This window comes from Equus caballus, chromosome 1 (genome assembly GCF_041296265.1).
Source record: "Equus caballus isolate H_3958 breed thoroughbred chromosome 1, TB-T2T, whole genome shotgun sequence".
Lineage (NCBI taxonomy): Eukaryota > Metazoa > Chordata > Mammalia > Perissodactyla > Equidae > Equus > Equus caballus.
Genome location: NC_091684.1, coordinates 148688300 through 148707285, shown reverse-complemented (window position 1 = coordinate 148707285; position 18986 = coordinate 148688300). Strand labels below are relative to the sequence as shown.

Below are 18986 nucleotides of genomic sequence, written 5' to 3'. Positions count from 1 at the left end.
AAGAATATGAAAGTTCTTAATTAATTAATCTAGCATGAGTGTGATACTGAACCTCTCAATCTCAGAGTTGTGTGCCCAGTGAACAGTAAGCCAATCACTGAGACACGATGCTTGGAGATGGAGAAAGGTTTACTCAAATTGGCCAAAATGACAAGGCAGGAGAATAGGTTTTCTCAAATCCGCCTTCACAAGAGAAGAAAGCAGGGGGTTTTATAGAGCTAAGGGGCTTGGCAGGAGGAGTTCCAGAGAAACAAAGGAGTAATCTATGTTTCTTTCATTCCAGATAAGCCCTTGGCAATCTGACTTCTGGGCATCAAAGGCAACTGGGGGCTGGTTATCTGGGGATCATAACTTCCTTGAAGGCATTCTTCCTCTTCTGTAAAATAAGCTCATAAATCGTTGAGACCCTTGAGTCACCCCTCAGCTTAAACAAGAAAACAGCAAACTGACAAGACTTTTCATCCATATGTTGGGAACAAGGTCAAAAGGTAATCTTACTGAATATTTACAGTAACCCTCAGGTACTCGGCTTCAAGTGGAATACTAAAAGAAGATCAGATACAAATCTTTAAAAGGGCATATATTAAGATAGGGATGCAACTAAAGGGCCCTAGACCTGTGGGATGCAAGGAATCAATGTAATATTCCATGAAAAAGATGAGCACCTAAATTTAACCAGTATTGATGAGGAGGAGGGGAGTAAAGGAGAAGGGAGGGGTTAAGAGAGATTTGAGAAGACATGAAAGATTGTTTTTAAAGGACTGAATGACCAAATATAGAAGGGAGAAAAATAAGATTAAGTCCCAAGTTTTGGGTTTAAGCATTGGGTAATTGGAAAAAGCATTCCATACAGAACAAGAAGTAAGTAGGGCTTTGAGAGAAACAAAATTGGCTAAAGCCTAAACATTCTTTCTTCACCATGTGAAAGCTTCTCTCCTTCTCTTTGCATATCCCCATCTTCTAACCTCCTCTAGCAGCCCACCTTCTCACTGCTACTCCATCTCAACCCTGAGACTTACCAGTGCTTTATTTTCTTAATAACCTTCCAAAACTTCTGAGTTACCAGACCCAATCAGAGATATTTAATATGCATACATCTCTTACCCTTCTCTAGGTAATTTCCATTTAAACAGGTTAGTCCCCAGCTTTTGTTTTCTAACAAAATACTCTATCAGCTCAGGAGATGAAATAAACAAAGACAACACTTCAAAAGAAGGTTATACACATTGTTAAACTGGGGCAACTTTAGCATACTTGAATTTCTCAAATCAAGGAGCTCACTTTAATAAGACCCCAGTTTAATTCTTTGTTTACTTATCTTGGAAGAAGGACAAGCTTGACATCAAACCCAAACGAGAAAAATAAGATTCCCTACTGGCAATACCACCACAGTAACAGTTTGGATAAGCAAAGAATCACAGCCCTACTAAAGAACCCTCTTAATTCAGCTGTTCTCAAAGAGTTGGGTGCATCGTAATTAAAGCAAAATTTTAAAAAGTAAATTTCTGAGCCCTACCCTAGACACACTGACTCTGAAAGCTGCCATTGTATTTGAACCTCCCCACTACAGCCAGTGATCTTCCTAAAATAATCTCATTATGTCATTCCTTAAAAATGTTAAGATTTTTTGAGCCAGCCCTGATTGCCTAGTGGGTAAAGTTCAGCATGCTCTGCTTCAGCAGCCCAGTTTTGGTTCCTAGGCAGGGAACCACCATTTGTCTGTCGGTAGCCATGCTGTGGCAGCAGCTCACAGAGAAGAACTAGAAGGACTGACAACTACAATATACGACTATGTACTGGGGCTTTGGGGAGGAAAAAAAAGAGAGAGGAAGACTGGCAACGGATGTTAGTGCAGGGCAAATCTTTCCTAGCAAAAAAAAAAACAAAAAACAAAAAACAAAACGAAAAAAGAGTTAAGATTTTCATATTGTCTTTAGGAAAATGCCCAAAGGCCCTGAATATCTAGCATTTTATTTCTAGCATCTCATCCTTTCTCCATCCATTCCCTCTTCCCTCAACCTTTTCAATTCCCCTAAAAGGCTTGGCTTCCTCTTAACTCCAGGGCTTCGCATATTCTTACCAGTTTCCCACCCTCTTACCTCAACCCAAACTCCTGTACCCACCCTTCCCATCTCAGCTAAGTATCACTTCCTTTATGAACCATTCCCTCCATCCCCAAAGACTCTAGTATTTTCCCTAATCTACTACTACTTAAAGTAGAATGCAGGGCTGTAATTGCCTGCTTGCCGGCCTGTTATGTATTCCCACTACACAGCACAGTGCTTGACACCCGTTAGGCACTCAACAAAGAAAGGTGAACAGATTTCTGGGTGATGATGTAGTCAGTGACACAAGTCTAAGCTGTTCCTTGAGGAACTCAAAATTCTGGAGGAACCAGTGAAGTTCCTCCTCGTTATTTTGACCATAGGTAAATGCAGAAACCCTTCCCATTTTGAGGGCTTTACTAATAATAATTAAGAAAAAAGCGGAATTTATGGTAAAGTTACAAAGGCATATAAAGTTACAAAGCTATGGTACTTTGTGAAGATGATAAACCAGAAGCCCTTTTTCTAGACTCAGGCTTCCTTTGATTCCTCAGGGTAGTTTCTTTACCCAAATCTCCAGTTATATAATTCTCACTGCTTTTTCGATGACGATTTGTAGGTTTCTCAGGCATTTCAAACACAACATCTACAAAACTAAACTCAACTTCCGATGCTCTTCCTACTTCTGGTATATCAGAGAATAGCATTAGGCAGAAATAATCGAGCTGTAAGCAAAAGCCACCAAACACCAGGTCAAAATCCCAGATTTAGGATAACTAAAACTTCACCTTGACCCCAAAATCCAGGCAAGTCTAACTCCTTATCCATTCCCTCTTCCACTGCCTAACCCAACTTCACCATTATCCATTTCAATTACAGTGATAGCTCTCTAAGAGATCTCAGCCTGCAGTTTCTTTTTTTTCTGTTTTTGTTTTTTTTGGCTAAGGAAGATTCGCCCTGAGCTAACATTTGTGCCAATCTTCCTCTATTTTGTATGTGGCTCATTGCCACAGCATGGATGCTGACAAGTCGTGTAGGTCCACGCCCAGGAAACAAACCCAGGCCACTGAAGCAGAGTGAGCCAAACTTAACCACTTGGCAACAGGGCCAGCCCCAAAGGATAACAATCTTTTTATTTTTCTTTTTAGCAGTTCATTGTTTTTGGTTTTTTTTAAAGATTGGCCCTGAGCTAACATCTGTTGCCAACCTTTTTGTTTTCCTTCTTCTTTTCCCCAAAGCCCCCCAGTACATAGCTGTATATTGTAGTTGTAGGTCCTTCTAGTTCCACTATGTGGGATGCTGCCTCAGCATGGCATTTTTTTTTTTTTTTTTAGGAAGACTGGCCTTGAGCTAACTATTGCCATCTTCCTCTTTTTTGCTGAGGAAGACTGGCCCTGAGCTAACTACTGCCAATCCTCCTCTTTTTGCTGAGGAAGACTGGCCCTGAGCTAACATCCATGCCCATCTTCCTCTACTTTATATGTGGGACTCCTACCACAGCATGGCTCAACGAGTGGTGCCATGTCCCCACCCGGGATCCGAACCAGCAAACCCTGGGCCACTGAAGCAGAACGTGCGCACTTAACTGCTGCGCCACTGGGCCGGCCCCTAAGCATGGATTGATGAGCAGTGCTAGGTCCGCACCCAGGATCTGAACTGGGAAAACCCTGGGCCACCAAAGCAGAGTACGTGAACTTAACCACCGGGCCACAAGGCCAGCCCTCAGCCTGCAGTTTCAATTCCCGCCTAGTTGATCCTTCATAAGACCACCCACACTAAGTTTATCCTAAAACATAAATCTGATCACAAATCACTTAATCACTTAAAATTGATCTCCACTGCCTTTAACATATAATCCAAACTCCTATAAAAACAGCTTCCAGAACAGGAGACAATCATTTAAACTGACTCTCACTTTATAAGAAATCCTATAGAACATTTCTTCACAACATCTAAGATTTTATTTGTAGAACTCTATGGAAAAGAATGTGACACTAAGTATTACAAACATATGGCTTCAATGTAGAATACAGCACACAATGGTGGTGTTAGGATGTAAATTTATTCCATAGAATCTCATCTCATTTATGAAGCTACTTACAGTACAAAGATTATACTACACTAGTATAATTACACAATCTCCAGCAGACAGGAGGCCTAAGGTTAATACTATTTTAAATTCATTCCTTTATCCATCTGTTCATTCAATATTTATTGAGTTCTTAGCACATGCTAAGTACTGAAAACGTCACTGACTAACCCAAGGAATTCAAGGGAGATTTCAGCAGCATTTAACTGTTCCTCCAAAATTTTTTTTTGTTTTTATGTTAAGAGATGCAATCATCATCCACCCTGAACAAGACAGAGCCCCCCAAGAGCAGCACCCAGGGAGATGAGCCGCTGAGCCTGCACAAGCAAATACCCACCTCTCCCTTTTGAATATTCATTCCCCGTCCAAAATAAAAGGCCTCTGCTTCCCAATGCTCAGGACAGGCATGACTCCTTTTTGCTGCAAATAAGCTCTACTTTGTGTGACAACTACTTCTGGTGGAGAGTTTGATTTTAACTTGCCAGGAAGTGAACCTACTTTCATTTGGTAACAACAATATACCAATGTACAAACAGTCTTGCCCTCCTAAGGCTTAAATTTTATTGGTAGTCGACTATGTTGAACTTTATCTGAGCCCTCTGCTCCAGGAAAGCAAGGAAGGCTGAGAAATCTCCCATTTGGTTTCATGTTCTGACAAAGAGCTAACTGCAAAGAACCAAACCTGCCCTCACAAAATCCCAAGTAAGACTCACTTCCACCCCTCCTGATTCCCTTGTTTACTTGCCTCTATAAGACCCCTTGGTTTTCTCCCTCTTTGAGATGTTCCTCATTAACGACTTTTCTCCCTATAACAATAGTCTACATTAAAATCATCTCAATTATCCTGTGCATTTCATCTTTCACAATGGAAACATTCAGTAAACAACAAACAGGTAGAATATACAGTAGATTTGATGGGGTATTTCCTCCTATGGAGAAAATACGGGAAAGGAGAATAGAAAATCCTGGGTTGGAGGGGCTTAACTTTAAAAAGGATGGTCAAGGAAAGCTTCATTAAGAAGGTGTATTTGAGCAAATATTTGAATGGGTAAGGGAATCATTATGGAGTTAACTGGGGAAAGAGGATTTTATACCAAAGAAACAGTAGGTACAAAGTTGGAACCAAGCCTGCATCTCTGGGAAACAGCAAAGAAGCCTTTGTGGGTAGAGAGGAGTGGCCTAGCAGGAAAGTAGGAAGAGATGAGGACAATGAAGTGGGAGGCCTACGGATCCTAAGACTTTGGCTTTTCACTCTGAGTAAAACTAAAAGTCACAGAAGAATTCTGAGGAAAGGAATAGAAAGATCACCCTGGCTGCCTTACTGAGACAGCACTGTGAAGCAGCAAAGGCAGAAGCAGGAAGACCATTTGCAAAGCTACTACAGTAATCCAGGTGAGGACAATGGGAGTTTGGACCAGGGTGGCAGCAATGAAGACAGTGAGAAGTGGACATTTTCTACATATATTTTGAAGGTACAGCCAACAGGACTTCCTGATGAATGAATACAGGGTATGAGGGTTGACCCTTGGCCTAAGCAAATACAAGAACGGAATGGCCGTAGATAGAAAGACTTCAAAAGCAGCATATTATGAAGGGAAAACTGGTAAACGGGTTTGGGGCATGTTAAATTTGAGACAGTTATTATCACATCCAAGTGGAAACATCAAGTAGGCAGCTGGAGACTGAATTTAAGGGAGAGTTATAGGCTAAAGATTTAATTTTAAAACAGTTCAGGTGGCAGTTGTTAAAATTAATAACAGCAGCAATATTCATTTTACCTCATAAAGTAGAACTCGAGTCAGTGTTACCTGTTACGATGGTGCCCCTCATCATTGCTGAGTAGCTACATTTTACTATGGAAAAGGTAAGGTTTCCATCACCGTATCTTTGAGAATTTGACATGCTGGAGAAGAATGGGGGCATTATTCTCCCACACGCCTATAATTCCAACATAAGCCAACCAATGAGCTGTCAGCAAAGGTTCCAAATGTGCTGTTGTACATTAAATGTGATCAAAGATGAGAGAGTCAGTCCAGAAAGCTTTCAAGAATGTATTTCTTTAATGCTTTTCAAAGGTTCTATAACTTTCTTCTCCCCAAAAGGATATGAAAATGTCTGCTTTAAACCAGACTTCACCTGAGAAAGAGAAGATCTAAAATCCCAACTAATGAAAACTTTTAAAATGTCTTTTAGGGGCTGGCCCAGGGGTTCGCTGTTTTGGATCCTGGGTGTGGACCTAGGACGGCTTATCAAGCCATGCTGTGGCAGGCATCCCACATATAAAGTAGAGGAAAATGGGCACAGATGTTAGCTCAGGGCCAGTCTTCCTCAGCAAAAAGAGGAGGATTGGCAGCAGAGGTTAGCTCAGGGCTAATCTTCCTCAAAAAAAAAAAAAAAAAAATACCCACTAAGGAATTATACACAATTTCTGAGTGGCTGGGAAACCACACTTGAGGAGTAGCACTGATGACTGAGTGAACAAGGTGGACTTTGAGCTGGATGTGAAACAAGAAAAAAGAGGATGCAGGAAAAAAGTCACCCAAGACTTTTACTGTATAGCATCTAAGACTGTTATTATTACTATGCTTTATGGTGGCACAAACTCACATTTTAAAAAAGTATTTTTTTTTTTTTATTTATTTATTTTTTTTTATTTATTTTTTTTATTAATGTTATGATAGATTACAACCTTGTGAGATTTCAGTTGTACATTTTTGTTAGTCATGTTGTGGGTACACCACTTCCCCCTCCGTACCCTCCCCCCACCCCCCCTTTTCCCTGGTAACCACCAATCAGATCTCCTTCTCAATATACTAATTTCCACCTATGAGTGGAGTCATATAGAGTTCGTCTTTCTCTGACTGACTTATTTCGCTTAACATAATACCCTCGAGGTCCATCCACATTGTTGTGAATGGGCCAATTTCGTCTTTTTTTATGGCTGAGTAGTATTCCATTGTGTATATATACCACATCTTCTTTATCCAATCATTAGTTTCTGGGCATGTAGGCTGGTTCCACGTCTTGGCTATTGTAAATAATGCTGCAATGAACATAGGGGTGCAACGGACTCTTGAGACATCTGATATCAGGTTCTTAGGATAGATACCCAGTAATGGGATGGCTGGGTCATAGGGTATTTCTATTTTTAACTTTTTGAGAAATCTCCATACTGTTTTCCATAGTGGCTGTACCAGTTTGCATTCCCACCAACAGTGTATGAGGGTTCCTCTTTCTCCACAACCTCTCCAACATTTGTCGTTCTTGGTTTTGGATGTTTTTGCCAATCTAACGGGGGTAAGGTGATATCTTAGTGTAGTTTTGATTTGCATTTCCCTGATGATTAGCGATGATGAACATCTTTTCATGTGTCTATTGGCCATATTCATATCTTCTTTTGAGAAATGTCTGTTCATGTCCTCTGCCCATTTTTTGATCGGGTTGTTTGTTTTTTTGTTGTTAAGCAGTATGAGTTCTTTGTATATTATGGAGATTAACCCTTTGTCGGATAAGTGGCTTGTAAATATTTTTTCCCAATTAGTGAGCTGTTTTTTTGTTTCAATCCTGTTTTCCCTTGCCTTGAAGAAGCTCTTTAGTCTGATGAAGTCCCATTTGTTTATTCTTTCTATTGTTTCCCTCAACTGAGGAGTTACAGTGTCCGAAAAGATTCTTTTGAAACTGATGTCAAAGAGTGTACTGCCTATATTCTCTTCCAAAAGACTTACTGTCTCAGGCCTAATCTTTAGGTCTTTGATCCATTTTGAGTTTATTTTGGTGTGTGGTGAAAAAGAATGGTCAATTTTCAATCTTTTGCATGTGGCTGTCCAGTTTTCCCAGCACCATTTGTTGAAGAGACTTTCTTTTCTCCATTGTAGGCCCTCTGCTCCTTTGTCGAAGATTAGCTGTCCATAGATGTGTGGTTTTATCTCTGGGCTTTCAATTCTGTTCCATTGATCTGTGGACCTGTTTTTGTACCAGTACCATGCTGTTTTGATCACTGTAGCTTTGTAGTATGTTTTGAAATCGGGGATTGTGATTCCGCCGGCTTTGTTTTTCTTGCTCAGGATTGCTTTAGCAATTCGCGGTCTTTTGTTGCCCCATATGAATTTTAGGATTGTTTGTTCAATTTCTGTGAAAAATGTTCTTGGGATTCTGATTGGGATAGCATTGAATCTGTATATTGCTTTAGGTAGTATGGACATTTTAACTATGTTTATTCTTCCAATCCATGTGCAAGGGATGTCTTTCCATCTCTTTATGTCATCGCCTATTTCTTTCAAGAAAGTCTTGTAGTTTTCATTGTATAGATCCTTCACTTCCTTGGTTAAGTTTATCCCAAGGTATTTTATTCTTTTCGTTGCGATTGTGAATGGGATAGAGTTCTTGAGTTCTTTTTCTGTTAGTTTATTGTTAGTGTATAGAAATGCTACTGATTTATGCACGTTAATTTTATACCCTGCTACTTTGCTGTAGTTGTTGATTATTTCTAATAGTTTTTCTGTGGATTCTTTGGGGTTTTCTATGTATAAGATCATGTCGTCTGCAAACAACGAGAGTTTTACTTCTTCGTTACCTATTTGGATTCCTTTTATTTCTTTTTCCTGCCGAATTGCTCTGGCCAGCACCTCCAGAACTATGTTGAATAGGAGTGGTGAAAGTGGGCACCCTTGTCTTGTTCCTGTCCTCAGAGGGATGGCTTTCAGCTTTTGTCCATTGAGTATGATGTTGGCTGTGGGTCTATCATATATGGCCTTTATTATGTTGAGGTACTTTCCTTCTATACCCATTTTACTGAGGGTTTTTATCATAAATGGGTGTTGGATCTTGTCGAATGCTTTCTCTGCATCTATTGAGATGATCATGTGGTTTTTGGTTTTCATTTTGTTAATGTAGTGTATCACGTTGATTGACTTGCGGATGTTGAACCATCCCTGTGTCCCTGGTATAAATCCCACTTGATCATGGTGTATAATCTTTTTGATGTATTGCTGTAATCGGTTTGCCAAAATTTTGTTGAGGATTTTTGCATCTATGTTCATCAGTGATATCGGCCTGTAGTTCTCCTTCTTTGTGTTGTCCTTGTCAGGTTTGGGGATCAGAGTGATGTTGGCTTCATAGAATGTGTTAGGGAGTTCTCCATCTTTCTCAATTTTCTGGAACAGTTTGAGGAGAATAGGTATTAAGTCTTCTTTGAATGTTTGGTAGAATTCTCCAGAGAAGCCGTCTGGTCCTGGACTCTTGTTTTTGGGGAGGTTTTTGATTACCGTTTCTATTTCCTTACTTGTGATTGGTCTATTCAGATTCTCCATTTCTTCCTGATTCAGTTTGGGGAGATTGTAGGAGTCTAGGAATTTGTCCATTTCTTCCAGGTTGTTCAATTTGTTGGCATATAGTTTTTCATAGTATTCTCTTATGATCTCTTGTATTTCATTGGTATCTGTTGTGATTTCTCCTCTGTCATTCCTGATTTTATTAATTTGCGATTTCTCTCTTCTTTTCTTGGTGAGTCTGGCTAGGGGTTTGTCAATTTTGTTAATTCTTTCGAAGAACCAACTCTTTGTTTAGAGAATTCTCGGCTGTAGGTTTTTGTCCTTCAGATTTTTGAATATATCATTCCACTCTCTTCTAGCCTGTAAAGTTTCTGCTGAGAAATCTGCTGATAGCCTGATGGGGGTTCCTTTGTAGGTTAGTTTCTTTTGCCTGGCTGTCCTTAATATTTTCTCCTTGTCGTTGACTTTTGCTAGCTTCACTACTATATGCCGTGGAGTTGGTCTTCTTGCATTGATAAAGTTTGGAGATCTATTGGCTTCTGTCACCTGAAGATCCATCTCCCTCACCAGATTTGGGAAGTTCTCAGCCATTATTTCTTTGAATAGGTTTTCTGCCCCTTTCTCCTTCTCTTCTCCCTCTGGTATACCTATAATCCTTACGTTGCATCTCCTAATTGTGTCTGATAATTCTCGGAGAGTTTCTTCATTTCTTTTAAGTCTTGCTTCTCTCTCCTCCTCTGCCTGCAACAATTCTATATTGCCATCTTCCAAATTGCTAATTCTTTCCTCCATATTATCGGCCCTACTGTTCAGAGCATCTAGATTTTTCTTAATCTCCTCTATTGTGTTCTTCATTTCCAGTATTTCTGTTTGGTTCTTCTTTATCGTATCAAACTCTTTTGTGACATAGCTCCTGAACTCATTGAGTTGTCGGTCAGAATTCTCTCTTAACTCAGTGAGTATTTTAATGATGGCTGTTTTGAGGTCATCATCATTTAGGTTATATATCTCATTTTCTTTGGGATTGTTTTCTGTGTATTTGTTACTTTCTTTCTGTTCTGGAGATTTAATGTATTTTTTCATATTGCTTGATGATGTTGATTTGTGCCTCCGCATGGAGATAGAGTTTAGTTGCTCCTTTCACTTGTTTCAGCTGCTGCGGTGGGGGGAGCAGCTGTTTATACTTCACCAACCAGGAACCCTGTCCGTAGTTGCTAACTGGGCCTGGGCCCCTCTTCGTAGCCACAGTGGCCCTTTGGATTCCCTCCTCTGCCGTGGGGGCCGTCACGGGGGGCTTCAGGCTGCAGGTGCCTACTGTTGTTGCCCACCTAGATGCGCTCTCTCCTTGGGGTCTGCAACGGTGTTATGGGCTTTTCCAGCGGCCAGGGGTGGGATCACTTTTATTTGTCGCTCGGTTGCTGTCGGCACCCACCAAATCTCACTTGTCCTCTATGGGTCGCAGGAGAGCTATTGGCATCTTCTACAGTCTGTGGTTAGTACACCTAGCTATGCTGCTTTTGCCCTGGGGTCTTCCAGCCTTGTGGCTGGCGGCTGGGTGCCTTCTACTGGTGCTGTGCAGAGGCTTTCCCTAAGGCTTCTGTGAGCCTGTAGGGTTTCCCCCTAGGCTACTAAGCTGGGTCTCTGGAACTCTCTCCAGCCCCAGTCCTCTCCGAGATCTCCGGCAATCCCTAGCCTCACCGGGTGGGCAACGGCAGCTGGGGGTCGCCCCGCCCTCTGGGCTTCTCTCCGGGCCTCTGCCGGGAGCTCTGAATGCTCAGCGTGGCCCCTCTGCTACCGGCAGACAGAGAGTTTTGTCTGCTGCCTGGCGGAGCTCCGGCGCTTCCCCTCCAGGTCGCCGGACCCGCCTTTGAAAGTTCCCCCGCCCCGGTCCTCTCCGAGATCTCCGGCAATCCCTAGTCCCACGGGGCGGGCAACGGCAGCTGGGGGACGCCCCGCCCTCTGGGCTTCTGTCCGAGCCTCTTAAAAAAGTATTTTGACATAAATACTTCTGGAGTCAAATCATGAGAAATGTGTCTCTTTTGGAAAGTATGCAGTCTTCAATTCTGTTCATTGTGGGAAGGAAGAACCTTCTACCGTGTTGCTTTCTTTTTTCCAAATAGTCTGATATTAAGCAAAGGGTCAATTTAGCCTTTTCTTTTTCCATCTACAATATCCACCTTATTTCAGTCCCCAAACTCTGGCAATAAATAAGCCTACCTTAGGAGTGCTTAGTACCCACAAGGGCTTTGTGCTGTGGGAAACAAAAGTACCACCCTAGGGAAGTTGATTCCAAGGCTTATAGGCTAGAATGGTCAGGTAAACCCTTTACTTGAAAAGGACTAAGTTTTCATAGGTCTTTTAAACTGTTACAGCAGATAAATCCTGCAACATATTTTCACCAAAGGCCAAATTAAGTTGCTTTCCAAACAGCATCAAGGGACAAAAGATTTGACTGGCAACTCTGAATATGGAACTAAGGGCTGGCTACCATTTTAGATGCTCAAAACACAGCACAAAAGCTTCCTATGGTTGGTGCGGAAGGTAAAGGATGAAAGAGATGCAAAAAGGTAAAAGCCACTTACACATAAAATGCTTCTAAATTAAAAAAGAAAGCAAATTTCATTGTTTTCCCTTTCCTGCCTCCCAAAGGAAAAAAAAAAAATCAGTTTTTTGCCAAGTTGCATCACCCCAGAATCATAGCCTCCACTAAACTTCGTAAATGTGATATCACAAAAGACTTTCAGATTCATGTCATCTCTTGTTTGCCTGGCAGAGATCAGCATTACTAATACAAGGCTTCATAAAACTTTAAGACCACCTGGTAAAACACAGCTCAAAGATTTAAGGGTACAAAATGAAACCACAAAAGGACTCAAAAAAAAATGGAAAATAGTTTTACAATCCTGCGGTAAAGACGATCTTTTTCTAAGCTTTACATAAAACCCAAAAATTGTAAAGGAAAAGAATGTATTATATAAAAATCATAAACTTGTTTGCCAAGTCACTATAAATAAATATGAATGATATACTGGGAAAATACCTGTGACGTATATGACAGAGTTTTCAAAGTACACCAATAAATCAATAAGAAAAAGGTTAAAAGTTGAATAGAAAATTTAGCAAGAAACATGAATAAGCAATTTATAGAAGACATAAAAATGGTTTATAATAAGAAAAAAATGCTCAACCTTACTACCAAAGATAGACAAAGAGAAACAAGATTATTTTAACGCCTAACCCATTAACAAAGATTAAACAAGTTAGTAAAGAGCTGGCCCGGTGGTGCAGCAGTTAAGTTTGCACATTCCACTTCAGCGGCCCAGAGTTCACTGGTTCGGATCCCTGGTGCAGACATGGCGCTGCTCAGCAAGCCATGCTGCGGCAGGCATCCCACATATAAGGTGGAGGAAGATGGGCACGGATGTTAGCTCAGGGCCAGTCTTCCTCAGCAAAAAGAGGAGGATTGGCAGCAGATGTTAGCTCAGGGCTAATCTGCCTCAAAAAAAGATAAACAAACAGGTTAGTAGTTTAGAAAAGATATGACAAAATAGGTACTGTAAACAGTGGACATGTATATTATTATTATCCTTTGAGTAATTTTGTGATAAGATTTTACAGGCAGATACCCAGTGACCTATCAACTCCATTTTACTTTCTATCCATTTCATTTCTAGGAATTTAACTGACAGAAATACTCACATGAGTATGAAAATATATACACGTTTAAAAATGGTTGATGGAACAATTTTTATAATAGAAAATTAGAAAGCAAAATGTCTACCAAGAGTGAATTTAATGAAATTAAAATTTATAATATCTACAATCAATGTAGCCACTAAAAAAATTAAGTAAATCAACATGCCTTGACATGGAAAGATATCAATAATAAATTAAGTAAAAAAAGGGAGTTAGAAAATAATACTTATAATAAAACCCTATTTATATTAATCTATATGCAATATATTAAAATTTTAAAGAATACCTTTCAAATCCAAAAAAACTAAACTTACATACAATGTGTCCTAAATTTTCAATGAGATTTTATCTTTATAATTAGCAGAAAAAAATTATTTTTTAAAATAAAAAGACCAACTCAATTTTAAGTATAGTGTATGACTGATACAAATCCAATCATCTCCTGGATGACCAGTTTCTTCAAGACAAGTTAAAAGACTTAAGGAGTCAGATTAAAATGTTTACTATTTGAGGTATCAGAAGTCTATTATGGGAAACTGACCCTAGAGAAAAGACAGCATAACCCATGGCTTTGATGAATCCATGGTACAGCAATTATGGCATCAAGACGTGGGTCCAACAGCTGTCCTGCCTCTTGGTTATATTCATCACATAAGTGGGTACAAAGATAACCTATCCACAGTAAGCAGGCTCGCCTAGTTCTAACAGAGTGGAATTTCATTTAAAATACTGAAATCTATCGCTAAAGATAGGTATCTGGAAAAAAAATCTAACAGGAGTAGTAATTTCACTTTATCCATGCCCAGAAAGAGGCAGAAATAATGTTACACACAGCAAATTAACTTTTTGATCTAGAAAACAAATTCTGCAAGCAGTGAGTCAATATACAGTTTCTTCGCAAGTTTCCTTCTATGGTGTAACATCCTTCAAATTGGGAAACAAAAGCAACTACTGCCATATTTGAAGATAAAAACATCCCTTTTTGCCTCAATCTAAAAGATGTCATAATTGAGATAAAAAGTTTGAAATAGAGTAAACAATATGAATGCAAAACGCTGTGGGGGATTAAGATTCCTGTTAGTATGGAAATATTCCTTTCACCAGGTATTCTCATTTTGAAAAAAATTCTGACTTTCCCAGACTGTTATATCTTAAATTTTGGAAAAGTCTGAAAGAGCCAAATCTATGAGCTTGACTAGGCTCCATACTGCCCTCACTTGGGAACCGTAAGCCCCTGGCGGCCCCTTTTTCCCTTTTTTGGATAAACAAAAAAGTAGAACTACTGGTTTCTGGCTTGATGTTTTCTTCTATTCTCAAAATTTTTAAAAAATAATTTGTTTTTACTTCTTAAAAAATCTAGATTCATCATATATGTTTGTTTATTTTGAACATACTTTTCACAAAAGGATAGTTCACCCTAATTTTTTTACAACTGTCTTCTACTTTTCATTTGGGGAAAAAAGCTGGAAAGAAGGAAAACAAAGAAATCTTATACATTTTTATTCTGTTTCCCATTTTTTAAAGTACAGAATAATTAAAGATACACCCATTGTTTCTTTTTAGTAGTAATATGAGACAAAATGTTAGGAAAGATGTTATCAACTAATCATATAAGCACTCATTACCAACCCATGATACATTATATATTTCTTTGCCTTTTACTTTCACTTATATTTACTCTCATAAATTCCTCAGAATTGATTTACAAGTTTCTAAAAGACTTTTTTACTTGAATGTTCTATATGTCAGCCTAACTTGAGGTTAACCTCAATGGGCAGATGCTGTAACAGGCAGGGTTGACTTCCCCAGAAGAAGGGGTCGAAGCTGTAAGCTACTTCTTTCCCTGAAAGACCAATGCTCACACATGCACTGCATCTCTCCAAGGACCTGGGATTTCATATTCAATGTTGGCAGTTCAAGAAATCAACTTAAAGGATCATTTTAGAACACTAAAAACAACATCCACTTCCTAGTGTTAAGTTAGACTGCTGAGCTTCTTTATACTTTAAATGTGCGATTAAAACAAATCAAAACCAAAATTAAAAGCCCAATCATAAAAGCACACCGCAGTTTCAGGACTTTTAACACAGCAGAGTGCAAAGTCACAGTCAGGAGAGGGGCCAGGTTTCCTTCAACCTAGAAAAATCCAAAAAGTTCTACCAAAAAATCAAAAGAAGATCCCATTTGACTTTTTTCCATCAAACTTCTCAGTCCACAAGTATGTCTCACATTAAGTCATCACATTTCAAAATGTGTAATATGCTTTATGTAAATGTTACTTATGCAGGCCAATAATGCTTTGCATGGGTAGATCACTATGCCACTTAGAAAGCAGTGTCATTTTCATACCCGATTTGATCTTCACAAAAGTAAGGCATATGGCTATTACTTACAAGGTACAAATGGCAACAATAGAGACTCAGAAGTGAAATCACTTGCTCAACATCATTAAACATCCTGACTCCCAATCCAATGCTCTTTCTACATTTCATCATGCTGGCAAGAGAAACCAGAAGTAAGGTTTTAGGATAGTGATTTATGTATAAACACTGAAGAAAAATTAGATTTCTGACTTCCTGTGATGAGAGAGGAAAACCTCCAACTCAGCTTACTCATTTTCTAATACTTTCTTCAGAAAACCCTACAGACCCTTAAATAGATTTCCAAACATTAAATGCCCTTTAAAAAAAAAAAAAAAAGCCCTAAATTTAGCAATAAGTTGCAATCCTCCTCACATTATAGAGCTAAATCTCATGTTAGAACTCAAATTGAGAGTTTTTTTCAAGTTTAGCTGGTGCAATACATTAGACATGACCTTTGAAACCGATCCATATATTTTAACAGTTTTAATTTAGTCAAAACTGCAGAAATGCCAGGAAGAAAAGTCTTGAAAATGTAAGTTATCACTTACAATACAGCAACTTCCTCAACTTAACCACACACAAACACAAAAATATTCAGCCTCTAGTAGTTCTGCATTGTTAGATGAGTCTGCATTTTCTGTTTTAAAATACTCTGGGCTTAATAGGCCCTGACTGTGTCCATATTCTTTACGTGTCAGAAACTATTAATTCTATGATCTTAGCAGTTCACACCTAATTTTTAAAAATCTTTATTTAACTTGGATAAGAATACAATTACACAACCTGGATAACAACACTGCGGAACCCAGTTAGTAAATCAGATTAAGCAATGATGAATGTTTTTTATGCCCTGTAAATGGACCGAAGTATCTAATCAGATATTGAGCTGACACAGTACACAAAATACACAAAATTAAAGGGAGGAAAATACTGAAAAGAAATTGAAATGTGAGGAGAGAAGCAAAGCTCCAAAGAAGACAAGCTAAGAAAACAAAGTCTGAATACTACAGTTTGAAAAACAAAAAGCTTCAGAATGGATATTTTATTAAGAGTTAATGGACACTTGGAGTAGAGGTAACCCCAATTTTCCAAGACTGATAACTGCAAAAATACACAGAATAGTCCTATCGAAGAACCATGTGGCTCGCTCTTTATGACAGAAAAAAAATGTGGGCTAAATAATATGCTACTTACCCATTCATATCCAACATACTCGTAACAGAAAACAAGACAAAGACAAACACAATCCAAAATATCAGACACATAAAACACAGTATTCCAAGTAATTCAATGAAAAAAAGCTTAAAATGCCCCATTTTATAATAATTGCTTAACTTCTTTATTTCCACTGGTAAATCCTTACAATTAATTTAAAAAATTCTGCTATATCCAGATCTTTTAAGATTAATATGCCCATCTTTTGTCACCTGATGGAGTTACAGGAATAATCAAGATTGCAGCACCTTAACGGAAGAAAGGCTAAGCACTTTTGTCTTTGATTTTACTGTACAAAGTGAAAACAGATCAAAATAAGAGGAGATGGATAAATGCTAAGAATTATTGTCATATCTGGGCTTTCTTCCTTTCCAGTCCAAGTAATGCATTTCTTGTCCCTTCTCGACAAATAACTACACATATTTCTTATTCATATAGTCTGTCATTGCAGTAACAGGGGTTCTGCCTGTGTTTTTTGTTGTTGTTATTTGCTTTTTAAAATAACATTTAAAGAATCTACATAACTGGAATTGCTGCACCTGTATCTTTTTTAAAAAAATTTTTCTACAGAAAATTTGGAAAATACCAGAAACCATAATGAAAAAACTATTTGTATTTACACCACTTGATCACTTTTATAACTATGACTATCCTTTGAGTCTTATTCTGATAGATATACAATCGCTTCTAGTTCTATAGTTTAGTTTACAAAATCAGAATTACACTATTTCCTAACCTGTTTTCATTTAAAAATTAGTATTTCCCACACCAATATTATTTGAGAATGATTTTTAGTGGCTTCCTTCACTAGAATCCCATCCTTAGGGTAAAGGGTTAAATATTATGCATTAAAATAAGACCCTCAATTTCTCCCATTCTTTCCCCTTTATGATCAGAGCTGAGGAAAGAATAGTAAACCAGCCACAGTAGCGTCCAAGGTGTGAAAAACGTCCCCCTGAGAATGTGGGGCCTAAGAAGATTCAAACCCTAAGCCAAAGATATAATGCGCTAACAGCGACGTTTCAAGTACTGTCCAGTGGATGTGACCTTACTGGAGAAGGCAAATCTCCTAAATTCGCAGTACTAAAGTAGTTACCTCTTCGAGCTAAAAGCTAGCTGCATTTCGTTTTCTAATAACACTGGAGTGAAGCAGTGCAAATTTCACCCACTCAACCAAGTATCTTAATTGGCTGAGTTCGTTAAAACTGGCGCTCCCAATAGCAAAGAGTTGGATTCATTAGACAAAAATGAACATGTAACGTGTATAAGGCACTGTGTGCACAGCTGCTACGCAGGACTTATCGATTAGGAAGACCGACGCTAAAAGGGACCGGTGAGGGGAGAAAGGATAGGGAGGAGAATTGCATCATTATTAGGCTGGCGTACGAGGAGAAATCTCAGCTCCATTATTTAATCTTTCTATTCCTGGCATCACGGGGCTTCAACGTCACCAAAAAAGACGGGCCGGCTGAAACCCCGGCAGAGTGACGCACATAACATCTTACCATATGGATTCTCATCAATCAGAACCGAGAAGCGCCCCAAGCCAGCCCGGTGAAGGAAGGCGGGTCCGTCCCCCGGGCCGTCAGAACCCCGACACCCCCAGATCACCGCTCCGGTCTGCACGCGTGGGTCGGAAGCTTCAGGATCGCCCAACCAGACTCCTCAGGGTCCGGCTCGGGCCGCCGGGGCTGCAGACTCGCGTTCCGGGGAGGCCACCCGTGCGGCCGCAATCGCAGGCGCCAGGGGTCAAGCCCCGGCCCGAGCAGCCCCCGCCTCAGAGGAGATCCTGCGACTGCCTCCGCCAGGCGGCTGAGTCGCGGATACCGGCCAGGGCCCCGACAGTCGGCCACGACTCCTCTCCCGGGTTCCAGGTTCGTCCGGGGCCGTACCTGCAGGGGCAGCGCCACCTCCGCCCGACTGTGCCGGCTGTCGCGGTGGCGGCGGTCACAGCTCCAGGCTCGGTGACGCCTCTCATAAAAACAACAACCTGCTCGCGGGTGTCCGCAGCCGGGAGGCGGCGGCCGGCGGGGCGCCGCAGCGCATGCCGGAACTCGTAGTCCAGTACGCGCCTCATGTCCGCCGGCGGCTGAGGGAAGAACTACGACTCCCGAAGAGGAGCGCAGCCCGCCGCGGGGAGGCTGCAGGAAGCCGGGCCTGGCGGCCGCGATCCTCACAACATCCGGGCTCCGGCGCTGAAGAGGCGCCGCGGATGGTTGCTATGGAGACGGGCTGCTACAACCACTCGAAAGCTTCGCGGTTTCACCCTGAAGGACTACTCCCTGAATTAGGCGGATTAGTTTATACA

The 18986-nt window shown here is 40.2% G+C and overlaps 1 protein-coding gene across 20 annotated transcripts in view; it reads right to left on the bottom strand.

Moving 5' to 3' along the window:
- Window positions 1-18847, bottom strand: part of CCPG1 (cell cycle progression 1) — a 42697-nt gene extending 23850 nt beyond the window's left edge. For 6 of the 20 annotated variants that reach the window (XM_070236316.1, XM_070236262.1, XM_070236252.1 and 3 more), the window contains exon 1: window positions 18571-18704. The gene's annotated coding sequence lies outside the window, so the exon portion shown is untranslated. Of the gene's footprint in view, window positions 1-5912; window positions 6067-18570 lie in introns of those variants that run through there. The other 14 variants (XM_070236283.1, XM_070236295.1, XM_070236289.1 and 11 more) reach the window with 8 other exon arrangements.
- Window positions 18848-18986: the final 139 nt, after the last annotated feature.